Below are 16,023 nucleotides of genomic sequence, written 5' to 3'. Positions count from 1 at the left end.
GGCACCCTGCCGGGACGGGGAAGTGCCCCCGGAAGCCATCTCCATCAACGCCATCGCCTCCATCATGCTCCGTGAGTAGTTCCCCATGGACTACGGGTTCTAGCTGTAGCTAGTTGGTATCATCTCTCCCATGTACTTCAATACAATGATCTCATGAGCTGCCTTACATGATTGAGATTCATCTGATGTAATCGGTGTTGTGTTTGTCGGGATCCGATGGATTGTTACGTTATGATTGTCTATCTACAAAGTTTATGAAGTTATTGTTGCTGCAATCTTGTTATGCTTAATGATTGTCACTAGGGCCCGAGTGGCATGATCTTAGATTTGAGCTCTATAATTATTGCTTAGATTGTATGTACAAGTTGTATGCACATGTCGCTGTCCGGAACCAATGGCCCCGAAGTGACAGAAATCGGGACAACCGGAGGGGATGGTAGTGATGTGAGGATCACATGTTTTCATGGAGTGTTAATGCTTTGCTCCGGTTCTCTATTAAAAGGAGTACCTTAATATCCAGTAGATTCCCTTGAGGCCCGGCTGCCACCGGCTGGTAGGACAAAAGATGTTGTGCAAGTTTCTCATTGCGAGCACGTACGACTATTATTGGAAAACATGCCTACATGATTAATGATCTTGATATTTTGTCTTAATGCTATTTCAATCCTATCAATTGCCCGACTGTAATTTGTTCACCCAACACTTGTTATTGGAGAGTTACCACTAGTGTAGATAGCTGGGAACCCCGGTCCATATTTCATCATTATATACTAGTTCTACATGTCATTGGAAGTAGTATCAACTATTTTCTGGTGCCATTGCTCCTGTGTTACTATTACTGCTGCTGTGTTACTGTTACTACTGCTCTCATATCACTGCTGCTTTCACATCACCCCTGTTACTAGTGCTTTTCCAGGTGCAGCTGAATTGACAACTCAGTTGTTAAGGCTTATAAGTATTCTTTACCTCCCTTGTGTCGAATCAATAAATTTGGGTTTTACTTCCCTCGAAGACTGTTGCGATCCCCTATACTTGTGGGTTATCAAGACTATTTTCTGGCGCCGTTGCCGGGAGGCATAGCTCTACTCATAAGTTCACCTGGGGAGTACACTCTACCTCTCTCTCTATTTTATTTTATTTTGTTTTGCTTAGTTTACTTTTGTCTAGTTTATTTGTGCTCAGTTTATTTCTGTCTAGTATTATTTTGCTTAGTTTACTTTTGCCTAGTTACTTTTTGTCTTGTTTTATTTTCCTCATATACCCAAAAATCCATAAAAATTTGAAAAATCGAAAAATTAAAAACTGCTGTTATGGGAGAACCTACAACCTACTTGGAGCTTATAGAATGTTATAATAATTATAGAGAATCAAGAACTGGTAAAATAATGAGTGCTATGATAGAAAAATTGAATACAATTGCTAAAATCTTGCTTAAACGCCATGATATAAACTGTTGCTCTCAACGAGATACTAAACATCTTAAATTTCAATGTGGCTTTAGTGAGGAATTTTTAATTAAGAACTATAATCAGAATTCCTATATTCATTATGGGTTCGAAGAGGTAGAACAATTTGTCTTATTTGTGGGAGCCTCCGAGATAGAATCCTTCATGGTTGAGAATTATGAAACTTGTGTTGTTTGTAAGGACCTTAAAGATTATGTCTCTACTATCCTTAATTCTTGCATAGAATGCTACAGTAGGAATCCTTATATCCTTGATTATAAAGAGAGACACATTAATGCACAAGAATGCACTCATAATTTGCAGGAACCGGTGGAAGAAGAAATTGATGAACCTGAAAGCTCATTGGATGAAAAAGAAGAGGAGAGTGATGAACAAAAGGAGGAAGAATGGATTAGCTACCCATGCCAACCTTCTAATGAGAGTAACTCTTTATCTCTTACACTATTTGATTGTCCTCCATGCTTACCGAAAGAGGTTGAATGTTATGTTCTCGTGGATTCTCTTGAAATATTCCCTATGAATAAAACTTGTGAGAATAATTATGCTACTGTTATTTATGATAATCCATGCTACTTTGATAAATCTTATGATAATGCTTTGTTTGTGCCTGATGTCGAAATGCATGGTACTAAAGAATTTTGTTTGGCAAATATCTATGATAAAGCTCTAGATGATGGTCCTATGTTACTTGATAATATTAATTGTACTACTAATGAAAATGGGATTGGAGAGTTCTTGACTTATTCTATGAGTCTCATATCTCTTGAGATTGATCAACTACCTTGTTATATTATTAATAAAAGTAAGTTTGAAAGTTTTAATTCCACTATTCTTGAACTTGATAAAAATTATGTGTTTGGAAATCGTGAAAAGTATGCTGCATGTGATAGCTATATTGTTGAGTTTGTTCATGAAGCTACTGAAAATTATTATGAGAGAGGAAAATATGGTTGTAGAAATTTTCATGGTACTAATACACCTCTCTATATGCTGAAATTTTTGAAGTTATTCTTGTTTTATCTTCTTATGCTTGTCACTTTGTTCTTCATGAATTTATTTGTGTACAAGATTCCTTTGCATAGGAAGCATGTTAGGCTTAAATGTGTTTTGAATTTGCCTCTTGATGCTCTCTTTTGCTTCAAACACTATTTCTTGCGAGTGCATCATTAAAACTGCTGAGCCCATCTTAATGGCTATAAAGAAAGAACTTCTTAGGAGATAACCCATGTGTTATTTTGCTACAGTACTTTGTTTTATATTTGTGTCTTGGAAGTTGTTTACTACTGTAACAACCTCTCCTTATCTTAGTTTTGTGTTTTGTTGTGCCAAGTGAAGCCTCTAATCGAAGGTTGATACTAGATTTGGATTTCTGCGCAGAAACAGATTTCTATCTGTCACGAATCTGGGCTGTTTTCTCTGTAGGTAACTCAGAAAATTATGCCAATTTACGTGCGTGTTCCTCAGATATGTACGCAACTTTCATTAGTTTTGAGTTTTCTGATTTGAGCAACGGAAGTATTTATTTAAAATTCGTATTTACTGACTGTTCTGTTTTGGCAGATTCTGTCTCTGTTTTTTGCATTGTCTCTTGTGGACTTTAAGCGAGGTTTTCTAGACGTAGAGGGCTGTAGCTAATTTTTTATTGAGTTCTTGCAATGTGCCACTACAGAACCAAGGTGGATTCAAATTTTTTGAGTACTAACCCCTCTAATGAAGTTTATGAGAAGTTTGGTGTGAAGGAAGTTTTCAAGGGTCAAGAGAGGAGGATGATATATGATCGAGAAGAGTGAAAAGTCTAAGCTTGGGGATGCCCCCGTGGTTCATCCCTGCATATTTCAAGGAGACTCAAGCGTCTAAGCTTGGGGATGCCCAAGACATCCCCTTCTTCATCAACTTATCAGGTTTCTTCTATTGAAACTATATTTTTATTCGGTCACATCTTATGTGCTTTACTTGGAGCGTCTGTGTGCTTTTATTTTTGTTTTGTTTGAATAAGATCGGATCCTAGCAATCCTTGTTTGAAAGAGATACACGCTCCGCTTTTTCATATGAACACTCTTGTTCTTCGTTTTACTTTTAATGTTCAATGATAAAAGTTGGAAGCTATTGCACTTATTTATATTTGGTTGGAAACAGAAAATGCCTCATCATGTCTTGAATAATTTGACACTTGGCAATTGTTTTGAGCTCTCAAGTAGATCATTATTAAGTTTTTTTCATGTAGTTTAAACCTATTAGTGGAGAACTACCGTAGAACTTGTTAAAATTGGTTTGCATGATTGGTCTCTCTTAAGATCTAGATATTTTCTGGTAAAAGTGTTTGAGCAACAAGGAAGACAGTGTAGAGTATTATAATGCTTGCAATATGTTCTTATGTAAGTTTTGCTGTACCGGTTCATACTTGTGTTTGCTTCAAATAACCTTGCTAGCCCAAATCCTTGTACTGAGAGGGAATGCTTCTCGTGCATCCAAAACCTTGAGCCAAAACCTATGCCATGTGTGTCCACCACACCTACCTACTATGTGGTATTTCCTGCCATTCCAAAGTAAATTGCTTGAGTGCTACCTTTAAACAATTCAAAATGCTTCTCAATTTGTGTTAATGTTTTATAGCTCATGAGGAAGTATGTGGTGTTTATCTTTCAATCTTGTTGGGCAACTTTCACCAATGGACTAGTGGCTTCATCCGCTTATCCAATAATTTTGCAAAAAGAGCTGGCAATGGGATTCCCAGTCCCAAATTAATTAACCAAAATAGACACTCCTCCATGGTATGTGATTGTTGGACGGCACCCGAAGGATTCGGTTAGCCATGGCTTGTGTAAGCAAAGGTGGGGAGGAGTGTCATCATAATAAAACTAAAATAAAAGGGCACTCCTTCATGGTATGAGATTGTTGGCGAGCACCCGAGGATTCGGTTAGCCATGGTTTGTGAAAGAAAGGTTGGAAGGAGTGCCACCCAAAAATAAAAATAATTCATGGGAGCCGCTCTTGAAGGTTTGTTTGGCAAGGGGGTTAGAGTGCCCACTACCATTCGTTGACAACAACAAACACCTCCCAAAACTTTACTTTTATGCTCTCTTTATGTTTTCAAAACCAAAGCTCTAGCACAAATATAGCAATCGATGCTTTCCTCTTTGAAGGGTCATTCTTTTACTTTATGTTGAGTCAGTTTACCTATTTCCTTCCATCTTAGAAGCAAACACTTGTGTCAACTGTGCATTGATTCTTACATACTTGCATATTTGCATTCATCATATTACTTTGTGTTGACAATTACCCATGAGATATGCATGTTACAAGTTGAAAGCAACCGCTGAAACTTATATCTTCCTTTGTGTTGCTTCGATGCCTTTATTTTGAACTTATTGCTTTATGAGTTAACTCTTATGCAAGACTTTTGATGCTTGTCTTGAAAGTACTCTTAATGAAAAGTTTTGCTATATGTTATCTATTTGTTAGCAACTATAGATTATTGCCTAGAGTCACTTCATTCATCTCATGTGCTTTGTAATAGTATGATCAAGGTTATGTAAGTAGCATGTCACTACAGAAATTATTCTTTTTATCGTTTACTCGCTCGGGACGAGCGAGAACTAAGCTTAGGGATGCCGATACGTCTCCAACGTATCCATAATTTCTGTCGTTCCATGCTTGTTTTATGACAATACTTACATGTTTTGCTTGCACTTTATAATGTTTTTATGCGTTTTCCGGAACTAACCTATTAACAAGATGCCACAGTGCCGTTCTCGTTTTCTGCTGTTTTTGGTTCCGAGAAAGGCTGTTCGGGCAATATTCTCGGAATTGGACGAAATCAACGCCAAACCTCCTATTTTTCCCGGAAGGCTCCGAACACCGAAGAAGAGTCGGAGAGGGGCCAGAGGGCCACCACACCATAAGGCGGCGCGGCCTGGCCTGGGCCCGCGCCGGCCTATGGTGGGGAGCCCCCAGGTGCCCCCCTGCACCGCCTCTTCGCCTATAAAATCCCTTTCGACCTAAAAACACCGTACCTCTTGACGAAACTCCAGAAAGACTCCAGGGGCGCCGCCACCATCGCGAAACTCCGTTTCGGGGGACAGAACTCTGCTGTCCGGCACCCTGCCGGGACGGGGAAGTGCCCCGGAAGCCATCTCCATCAACGCCATCGCCTCCATCATGCTCCGTGAGTAGTTCCCCCATGGACTACGGGTTCTAGCCGTAGCTAGTTGGTATCATCTCTCCCATGTACTTCAATACAATGATCTCATGAGCTGCCTTACATGATTGAGATTCATCTCGATGTAATCGGTGTTGTGTTTGTCGGGATCCGATGGATTGTTACGTTATGATTGTCTATCTACAAAGTTTATGAAGTTATTGTTGCTGCAATCTTGTTATGCTTAATGCTTGTCACTAGGGCCCGAGTGGCATGATCTTAGATTTGAGCTCTATAATTATTGCTTAGATTGTATCTACAAGTTGTATGCACATGTCGCTGTCCGGAACCAATGGCCCCGAAGTGACAGAAATCGGGACAACCGGAGGGGATGGTAGTGATGTGAGGATCACATGTTTTCATGGAGTGTTAATGCTTTGCTCCGGTGCTCTATTAAAAGGAGTACCTTAATATCCAGTAGATTCCCTTGAGGCCCGGCTGCCACCGGCTGGTAGGACAAAAGATGTTGTGCAAGTTTCTCATTGCGAGCACGTACGACTATTATTGGAAAACATGCCTACATGATTAATGATCTTGATATTCTGTCTTAATGCTATTTCAATCCTATCAATTGCCCGACTGTAATTTGTTCACCCAACACTTGTTATTGGAGAGTTACCACTAGTGTAGATAGCTGGGAACCCCGGTCCATATTTCATCATTATATACTCGTTTTACATGTCATTGGAAGTAGTATCAACTATTTTCTGGTGCCATTGCTCCTGTGTTACTATTACTCGCTGCCGTGTTACTCGTTACTACTGCTCTCATATCATCGCTACTTTCACATCACCCCTGTTACTAGTGCTTTTCCAGTGTGCAACTGAATTGACAACTCAGTTGTTAAGGCTTATAAGTATTCTTTACCTCCCCTTGTGTCGAATCAATAAATTTGGGTTTTACTTCCCTCGAAGACTGTTGCGATCCCCTATACTTGTGGGTTATCAACGCCGCAAGTGGAGATTTCAGAACTTTGAAGCAACCATAAAAAGAGATGAAGACATGGATGAAATATAGTGTTTTCCACTTCATAATTTCGTCCATAGGGTACTGCGTCACCTTTAGTTTTGGGCCAGACACATGTCATTTTCGCAGGAATTAAGTCAGACACTTTTTAGAGTCCGTATTGAAGGGGGAAAGACCTTCTAGGGTTTGGTTCGGCCACCATATGTATGGTTGGCCGAAACCCCACATTTTCCTCCTTTAAATACCCCCATAGCCGTCACGTTTAGACTCGGATTTTGATTAGATTAAAAGTTAGTCATTGCTGCAACTATCGTGTACTTCTTTTGAGGCCAACGCCCAGAACAAGACCGACTATTCAGAGTCCCACCTTTTCAATAAAGCTTTCATCTTTCATCCGCAATATTCTGATTGCAATATTAGTTCTTACTTGTTCTCGATTTCAGGTAGGAATTAAGACCCTCGTCGGTCGGGCTGATCGCGCATCCGCAAGATCAGTAACTCCCGGAGATTGTCCTAGCGATTGCATTGGTGCACGAGCTTTGCACGTGTAGTCGGATCGTCAAGCACGAACTCCACCAACAAATTGACGCTATCATACTCTCATCGAAAGATCGGACACCTTTGCCCTATCAAGTGGTATCAGATTTCAGGTTGCTCGGTGAGAATTTACAGTTTTCCTAGTGTAGATTGCATCTGCCATCATACCCATAAACCACGAAAAAGCTAAAAAAAAATACAATTAGGGTTTAGATCATATCGTCCCATAAAACCCCTGCTACTCCTTGCATTGTCTTTTGAGTTTTGCATAGTTGAATTTGTGTCTGCATCTTCGTGTCGAGTTGCTGGTCTTAGCGTCTAGTTCCTTTAGAGTTTCGAGTTCTGGTCATATTAGTCACGTCGCCGCCGCCACTCGCACCATACGCGGATCACCGCCGTCATCGCCATATACACCTGCCATATCCTTCCGCCACTGCCATATACACGTGCGACATACTTCCGCCATCGCCATATACTCCACCATATACACTTTCGCCACTGCCATATACGCCTACCAGATTGTTTCCGGCACCGTCATATCATCTGCCATATATCCTGTTTCCTACCGCGACACGGATTGGTGTTGTTTGCCTGCCGCGGTAGAGTCCGTATAGACTAAGGTTTTCTTGTTTTCCTTAATAGTTGTTGCCTTCTAATTTCATCCGTGTTGTAGAAAAAAATTCCGTGAGATAAGTTTCGGCCGCCGGTAAAGAATTGTGAAGGAGAGCAAAAAAAAAGTCTGGAAACGCCTCCGAAAAAAAATTCTGGCTACATTGGTTTTTCACCTTGGCGATCACTTTTCGCCACTGGCCGTTATAACGACATTTTTTTTGCGCCTGCGCGCTTTCCGGAGCACTTTCCAGAAATTTCGACAAAAAAAATTCTAAGGCTATACTGTTTTTAGACCTTGGGGATCAGTTTGAGACACTTGCCATCATATTGATTTTTCGCACCTCGGGTCGCCACATCATCGTCACCTCATCACTGCTAGTTGCTTGTGTGTCGCGCCGTGACCTCGTTAGTGCTCTAGGCTCGCGTCTCTAGTACGGTCTAGCCTAGGACCAGCATAGTACCGTCGTTGAGCGTACTTTCAATATTGCATTGCTGTTTTGACAATTGTTGTTTTGCTACCATATTAGCCTTCCTACAGCTCTACATATTGTCTCCACGTGCACTGTGTCGACACCTGGTAATCTCTTTGGCAATCTTTGGAGACGCTGATCCTTGTTGGTTGTCGTATCACAATTCCTCGTGTTTGGTAAGAACTTATAAGAGCTTTGTATTTTGCTTGACGAATTGCGCGTGAACCACCATATTCCGTAGTTTGTAGGCATATACATTTGTGCTTTTTCTGTACTAATCATGACACGACCTACACCGGGAGCTGTTGACCCGGCAAAGATGACGACTGAGGAGTTGCATGCTCACTTCACCCACCTTTTGGGCGGGCATGCACGCGACATCGATGTGCGCATTGGTGACCTGGACGCCAAACTCACCGACGCGCTGGACAAGCTGGATGGTCTCGAGACAGCTGATATGTCTCAAACGTATCTATAATTTCTTATGTTCCATGCTAATTTTATGATGATACTCACATGTTTTATACACATTATATGTCATTAGTATGCATTTTCCGGCACTAACCTATTGACGAGATGTCGAAGAGCCAGTTGCTGTTTTCTGCTGTTTTTAGTTTCAGAAATCCTACAAAGGAAATATTCTCGGAATTGGACGAAATCAACGCCCAGGGTCTTATTTTTGCACGAAGATTCAAGAAGTCCGAAAGGGAAACGAAGTGGGGCGACGAGGCGCCGACACAACAGGGCGGCGCGGCCCAGGTCTTGGCCGCGCGGCCCTGGCGTGTGGGGCCCTCGTGCCGCCCCTAAACCTGCCCTTCCGCCTACTTAAAGCCTTCGTCGCGAAAACCCCACTACCGAGAGCCACGATACGGAAAACCTTCCAGAGACGCCGCCGCCGCCAATCCCATCTCGGGGGATTCAGGAGATCGCCTTCGGCACCCTGCCGGAGAGGGGAATCATCTCCCGGAGGTCCCTTCATCACCATGATCGCCTCCGGATCGATGCGTGAGTAGTTCACCCCTGGACTATGGGTCCATAGCAGTAGCTAGATGGTTGTCTTCTCCTCATTGTGCTATCATGTTAGATCTTGTGAGCTGCCTATCATGATCAAGATCATCTATTTGTAATGCTACATGTTGTGTTTGTTGGGATCCGATGAATATTGAATACTATGTCAAGTTGATTATCAATCTATCATATATGTTGTTTATGTTCTTGCATGCTCTCCGTTGCTAGTAGAGGCTCCGGCCAAGTTGATACTTGTGACTCCAAGAGGGAGTATTTATGCTCGATAGTGGGTTCATGCCTCCATTGAATCTGGGACAGTGATAGAAAGTTCTAAGGTTGTGGATGTGTTGTTGCCACTAGGGATAAAACATCAATGGTTTGTCTAAGGATATTTGTGTTGATTACATTACGCACCATACTTAATGCAATTGTCTGTTGTTTGCAACTTAATACTGGAAGGGGTTCGGATGATAACCTGAAGGTGGACTGTTTAGGCATATATGCATGCTGGATAGCGGTCTATGTACTTTGTCGTAATGCCCTGATTAAATCTCATAGTACTCATCATGATATATGTATGTGCATTGTTATGCCTTCTTTATTTGTCAATTGCCCAACTGTAATTTATTCACCCAACATGCTATTTATCTTATGGTTGAGACACCACTAGTGAACTGTGGACCCCGGTCCATTCTTTACATCTGAAATACAATCTACTGCAATTGTTCTTTACTGTTCTTTGCAAACAAACATCATCTTCCACACTATACATCTAATCCTTTGTTTACAGCAAGCCGGTGAGATTGACAACCTCACTGTTACGTTGGGGCAAAGTACTTTGATTATGTTGTGCAGGTTCCACGTTGGCGCCGGAATCCCTGGTGTTGCTCCGCACTACACTCCGTCACCAACAACCTTCACGTGTTCTTTGACTCCTACCGGTTCGATAACCTTGGTTTCTTATCGAGGGAAAACTTGCTGCCGTACGCATCACACCTTCCTCTTGGGGTTCCCAACGGACGTGTGTCTTGCACGCTATCAAGCTCTTTTTCTGGCGCCGTTGCCGGGGAGATCAAGACACGCTACAAGGGGAGTCTCCCACATCCAATCTCTTTACTTTGTTTTTGTCTTGCTTTGTTTTACTTTATTTACTGCTTTGTTTGCTCTCTATATCAAAAATAAAAAAAATAGTTACTTGCATTTACTTTATTTTATTATCATGACTAGTCCTATAGTTGTTACTCTATCACCTGAGGAATCGATCTTCACTTTTAAACAAGGTGGCGGTGAAGAGAGTTTTAAAGAAGCTTGGTCTAGAATTTTTGATTCTTATAGTAAAACTGAACCTAAAATGACCCTAAGTTTGCTTCTTAGTAACTTTTATTTTGGGCTTATTCTTCGCTATAGATATGCCTTGGATGCTGTAGTGGGAGGAGATTTCCTTCACCGTGATGGGGATCAAGCTTTTAATGCCATAAAAAAATTGGTTACATCATATTGCTCCGCTAATAATTTTGATCCATCTCTTGTTAGTATGTATAATAGATTGAACACTCTTGAGACAAGTGTATCTTGCTTAAAAGAAGGGTATGGTCGGATTCGTGAGCATTTTGATTATGTTCCAATAAACTCTGAACCTTCAATGTGGGACCCTACTATTAAAGTTACTATTGATGGTAAATTTTTTAATGCCCGTTGTGATATTATGACTGAATTTTGCCTTATGCCTGAAAGTATTTATGAATCTTTGACACTCGGGGACTTATCGAAGGTGGAGAAGGAATAACTCTTATTGATAACTCCGTTATAATTCCTAAAGGAATAGCTGAAGGAGTGTTCACAACCCTTCTTGGAAGAACGGTATCCACCGATTATCTCGTTATTGAATGTGTAGGGACAGGACAAATCACACTTGGAAGATCCCCGTCGAAACTCTTGGGAGCAATCATAGATGTGGGGAAAAGCACTCTAAATTCCTCAATACCTGGATGCGGGCACATATTCCCTAAACCAAAGAGTAAGAATAAGAGTAAGAAAGGTAGGCGCAACGCCCCCGGTAAGAATGTCAATGCTTCATCTCTTGATAATACTTGATTCATACTTTCTGCGCCTAGCTGAAAGGCGTTAAAGAAAAGCGCTTATGGGAGACAACCCATTATTTTACTTCTGCACTTTGTTTTATATTTGAGTGTGTTACTACTGTAGCAACCTCTCCTTATCTTTATTTTATTGCATTGTTGTGCCAAGTAAAGTCTTTGATAGTAAAGTCAATACTAGATTTGGATTACTGCGCAGGAACAGATTTCTTGCTGTCACGAAATTGAGCCGCACCTGCTGTAGAAAATTTATAAAAATCTGCCAATTTACGTGCGTGATCCTCAGATATGTACGCAACTTTCATTCAATTTGAGCATTTTCATCTGAGCAAGTTAAGTGCCCCTAAAAAAATCGTCTTTACGGACTGTTCTGTTTTGACAGATTCTGCCTTTTATTTCGCATTGCCTGTTTTGCTATGTTTGATGAATTTCTTTGTTCCATTAACTTTCAGTAGCTTTGTGCAATGTCCAGAAGTGTTAAGAATGATTATGTCACCTCTGAATATATGAATTTTAAATTATTCACTAACCCTCTAATGAGGTTGTTTCGAGTTTGGTGTGGAGGAAGTTTTCAAGGGTCAAGAGAGGAGGATGATACAATATGATCAAGAAGAGTGAAAAGTCTAAGCTTGGGGATGCCCCGTGGTTCATCCCTGCATATTTTAAGAAGACTCAAGCATCTAAGCTTGGGGATGCCCAAGGCATCCCTTCTTCATCGACAACTTATCAGGTCACCTCTAGTGAAACTATATTTTTATTCCGTCACATCTTATGTGCTTTACTTGGAGCGTCTGTTTGTTTGTTTTTTGTTTGAATAAATTCGGATCCTAGCATTCTTTGTTTGGGAGAGAGACACGCTCCGCTGTTTCGTATGAACACATATGTTCTTAGCTTTATTCTTAATGTTCATGGCGAAGGTTGAAACTGTTTCGTCCATTGTTATATGGTTGGAAACATAAAATGCTGCATGTGGTAAATGGTATAATGTCTTGAATAATTTGATACTTGGAAATTGTTGTGCTCATATAGATCATGTTTAAGCTCTTGCATCATGTACTTTGCACCTATTAATGAAGAACTACATAGAGCTTGTTAAAATTTGGTTTGCATGATTGGTCTCTAGAGTCTAGATATTTTCTGGTTGAGGTGTTTGAACAACAAGGAGACGAATTAAAGTCTTATAATGCTTGCAATATGTTCATATGTAAGCTTTGCTGCACCGTTTTATACTTGAGTTTGCTTCAAACAACCTTGCTAGCCTAGCCTTGTAGTGAGAGGAGTTCTTCTCGTGCATCCAAATCCTTGAGTCAAAAACTATGCCATTTGTGTCCACCATACCTACCTACTACATGGCATTTCTCTGCCATTCCAAAGTACATTACTTGAGTGCTACCTTTAAAAATTCTATCCTTTGTCTTTGCAATATATAGCTCATGGGAAAATAGCCTTAAAAACTATTGTGGTGAAGAATATGTAGCTATGTATCTTATTTCTTATAAGTTGCTTGTTGAGCGGTAACCATGTTTCTGGGACGCCATCAACTATTACACCTTTGTTGAATATCATGTGAGTTGCTATGCATGTTCGTCTTGTCTGAAGTAAGGGCGATTTTCATGATCAAATGGTTTGAGTATGCATATTGTTAGAGAAGAACATTGGGCCGCTAACTAAAGCCATGATTCATGGTGGAAGTTTCAGTTTGGAAAATTAATCCTCAATCTCTTATGAGAATTTTATCTGTTGCTGAATGCTTATGCATTAAAGAGGAGTCCATTATCTGTTGTCTATGTTGTCCCGGTATGGATGTCTAAGTTGAGAATAATCAAAAGCGAGAAATCCAATGCGAGCTTTCTCCTTAGACCTTTGTACAGAGCAGGCATAGAGGTACCCCTTTGTGACACTTGGTTGAAACATATGCTATGCAATGATAATCCATGTTAATCCAAGCTAATTAGGACAAGGTGCAAGCACTATTGGTATACTATGCATGAGGCTTGCAACTTATAGGATGTCTTATACATAACACATATGATTTATTACTACCGTTGACTAAATTGTTTCTATGTTTTCAAATGAAAAGCTCTAGCACAAATATAGTAATCCATGCTTCCCTCTACGAAGGGCCTATCTTCTACTTTATGTTGAGTCAGTTTACCCATTCTTTCTATCTCAGAAGAAAACACTTGTGTGAACTGTGTGCATTGATTCTTACATGTTTATCTATTGCACTTGTTATATTACTTTGTGTTGACAATTATCCATGAGATATATATGTTGAAGTTGAAAGCAACCGCTGAAACTTATATCTTCCTTTGTGTTGCTTCAAAGCTTTCTACTAAGAATCTATTGCTTTATGAGTAACTCTTATGCAAGTCTTATTGATGCTTGTCTTGAAAGTATTATTCATGAAAAGTCTTTGCTATATGATTCAGCTTGTTTACTCATTGTCTTCACCATTGCTTCGAATCGCTGCATTCATCTCATATGCTTTACAATAGTATTGATCAAGATTATGATGGCACATTGTCACTCCAGAAATTATCTTTGTTATGTACGCTGGGGCCAATGAAACTACTTGGGGATGCTTGATACGTAGACGTATCGATAATTTCTGCACATTATTGATGATACCTGCATGTTTTATGCACACTTTATGTCATATTCGTGCATTTTCTCGGAACTAACCTATTAACAAAGTCTGCGAAACTAATAGTCGCTCGTTTTCTACCTTACGGTTTCGTAAATCCTAGTAACGAAATATTCTCGGAATTGACGAAATCAAGACCCGGGGGCCTATTTCGCCATCCAACCTTCCGAAGACCGAAGAGCATACGGCGGGGCCACGGAGGTGGTTAAACCACAAGGCTAAGCGCGCGGCCATAAAGCCCGCGCCGCCCTGTGGTGTGGGCCCTCGCCGCCCTCCGACTCTCGCCCGCCTACTTAAAGCCTCCGTCGCGAAATCCCCTCGATGCGAGAAGCCACGATACTGAAGACCCATCGAGACGCCGCCGCCGCCAATCCCATCTCGGGATTGCAGAGTCTCTCCCGAGCACTTCGTCGGAGAGGGGATTCATCGCCCTGAGGACCGACGCTATGGCCGCTCCCAGAGTGACGCGTCCGGAGTTCACCGGACTATGGGTCCATAGCAGTAGCTAGATGGTTGTCTTCTCCTCATTGTGCTTCATTGTTGGATCTTGTGAGCTGCCTAACATGATCATAAAGAGAGACACATTAATGCACAAGAATGCACTCACAGCTCTGCGTGAACCGGTGGAAGAAGCAAACATGAACTCCGAACGGCTCATTGGATGAAAAAGAAGAAGAGAGCGACGGACAAAAGGAGGAAGAATGGATTAGCTACCCATGCCAACCTTCTAATGAGAGTAACTCTTTATCTCTTACACTATTTGATTGTCCTCCATGCTTACCGGAAGAGGTTGAATGTTATGTTCCTGCGGATTCTCTTGAAATAGTACCTATGAGTAATACTTGTGAGAATGATTATGCTACTGTTATCTATGATAATCCATGCTACTTTGATAAATCTTATGATAATGCTTTGTTTGTGCCCGATGTCGAAATGCATGGTACTAAAGAATTTTGTTTGGCAAATGTCTATGATAAAGCTCTAGATGATGGTCCTATGTTACTTGATAATATTAATTGTACTACTAATGAAAATGGGATTGGAGAGTTCTTGACTTATTCTATGAGTCCCATATCTATTGAGATTGATCAACTACCTTGTTATATTATTAATAAAAGTAAGTTTGAAAGTTTTAATTCCACTATTCTTGAACTTGATAAAAATTATGTGTTTAGAAATCATGAAAAGTATGCTGCATATGATAGTTATATTGTTGAGTTTGTTCATGAAGCTACTGAAAATTATTATGAGAGAGGAAAATATGGTGGTAGAAATTTTCATGGTACTAATACACCTCTCTATATGCTGAAATTTTTGAAGTTATTCTTGTTTTATCTTCTTATGCTTGTCACTTTGTTCTTCATGAATTTATTTGTGTACAAGATTCCTATGCATAGGAAGCATGTTAGGCTTAAACTTGTTTTGGATTTGCCTCTTGATGCTCTCTTTTGCTTCCAATACTATTTCTTGCGAGTGCATCATTAAAACTGTTGAGCCCATCTTAATGGCTGTAAAGAATTATCACCAGGATTTGACCGAGTTAGAGGTGGGCCGTGATCAAGATGGACTTGAAGAATATACATACAAAAGAAGTACGTGAATCGGCCTCGTATGCAACGTTTGGGCTAGTTTGCCCTTGTATCATGTAACTTATTAGATTATGTGTCGGTTAGGAGTTAGAGTTTTACCCGTGCACGGTTAGGTGCACGCTTGAATTAGAAAGTCCCTTGGACTATAAATATGTATCTAGGGTTTATGGAATAAACAACAACCAACGTTCAACACAAACAAATCTCGGCGCATCGCCAACTCCTTCGTCTCGAGGGTTTCTCCGGTAAGCATCATGCTGCCTAGATCGCATCTTGCGATCTAGGCAGCACAAGCCTATCTCGTTGTTCATGCGTTGCTCGTCTTGAAGCCTTTTTGATGGCGAGCAACGTAGTTATCTTAGATGTGTTAGGGTTAGCATTGTTCTTCGTATCATATGCTTGTCGTAGTGCAACCCTCATGCATCTAGCCGCCC

This window comes from Lolium rigidum, chromosome 4, assembly GCF_022539505.1.
Source record: "Lolium rigidum isolate FL_2022 chromosome 4, APGP_CSIRO_Lrig_0.1, whole genome shotgun sequence".
Taxonomy (NCBI): Eukaryota; Viridiplantae; Streptophyta; class Magnoliopsida; order Poales; family Poaceae; genus Lolium; species Lolium rigidum.
The sequence above is the reverse complement of the archived record's forward strand: the minus strand, read 5'-3'. Positions refer to the sequence as shown.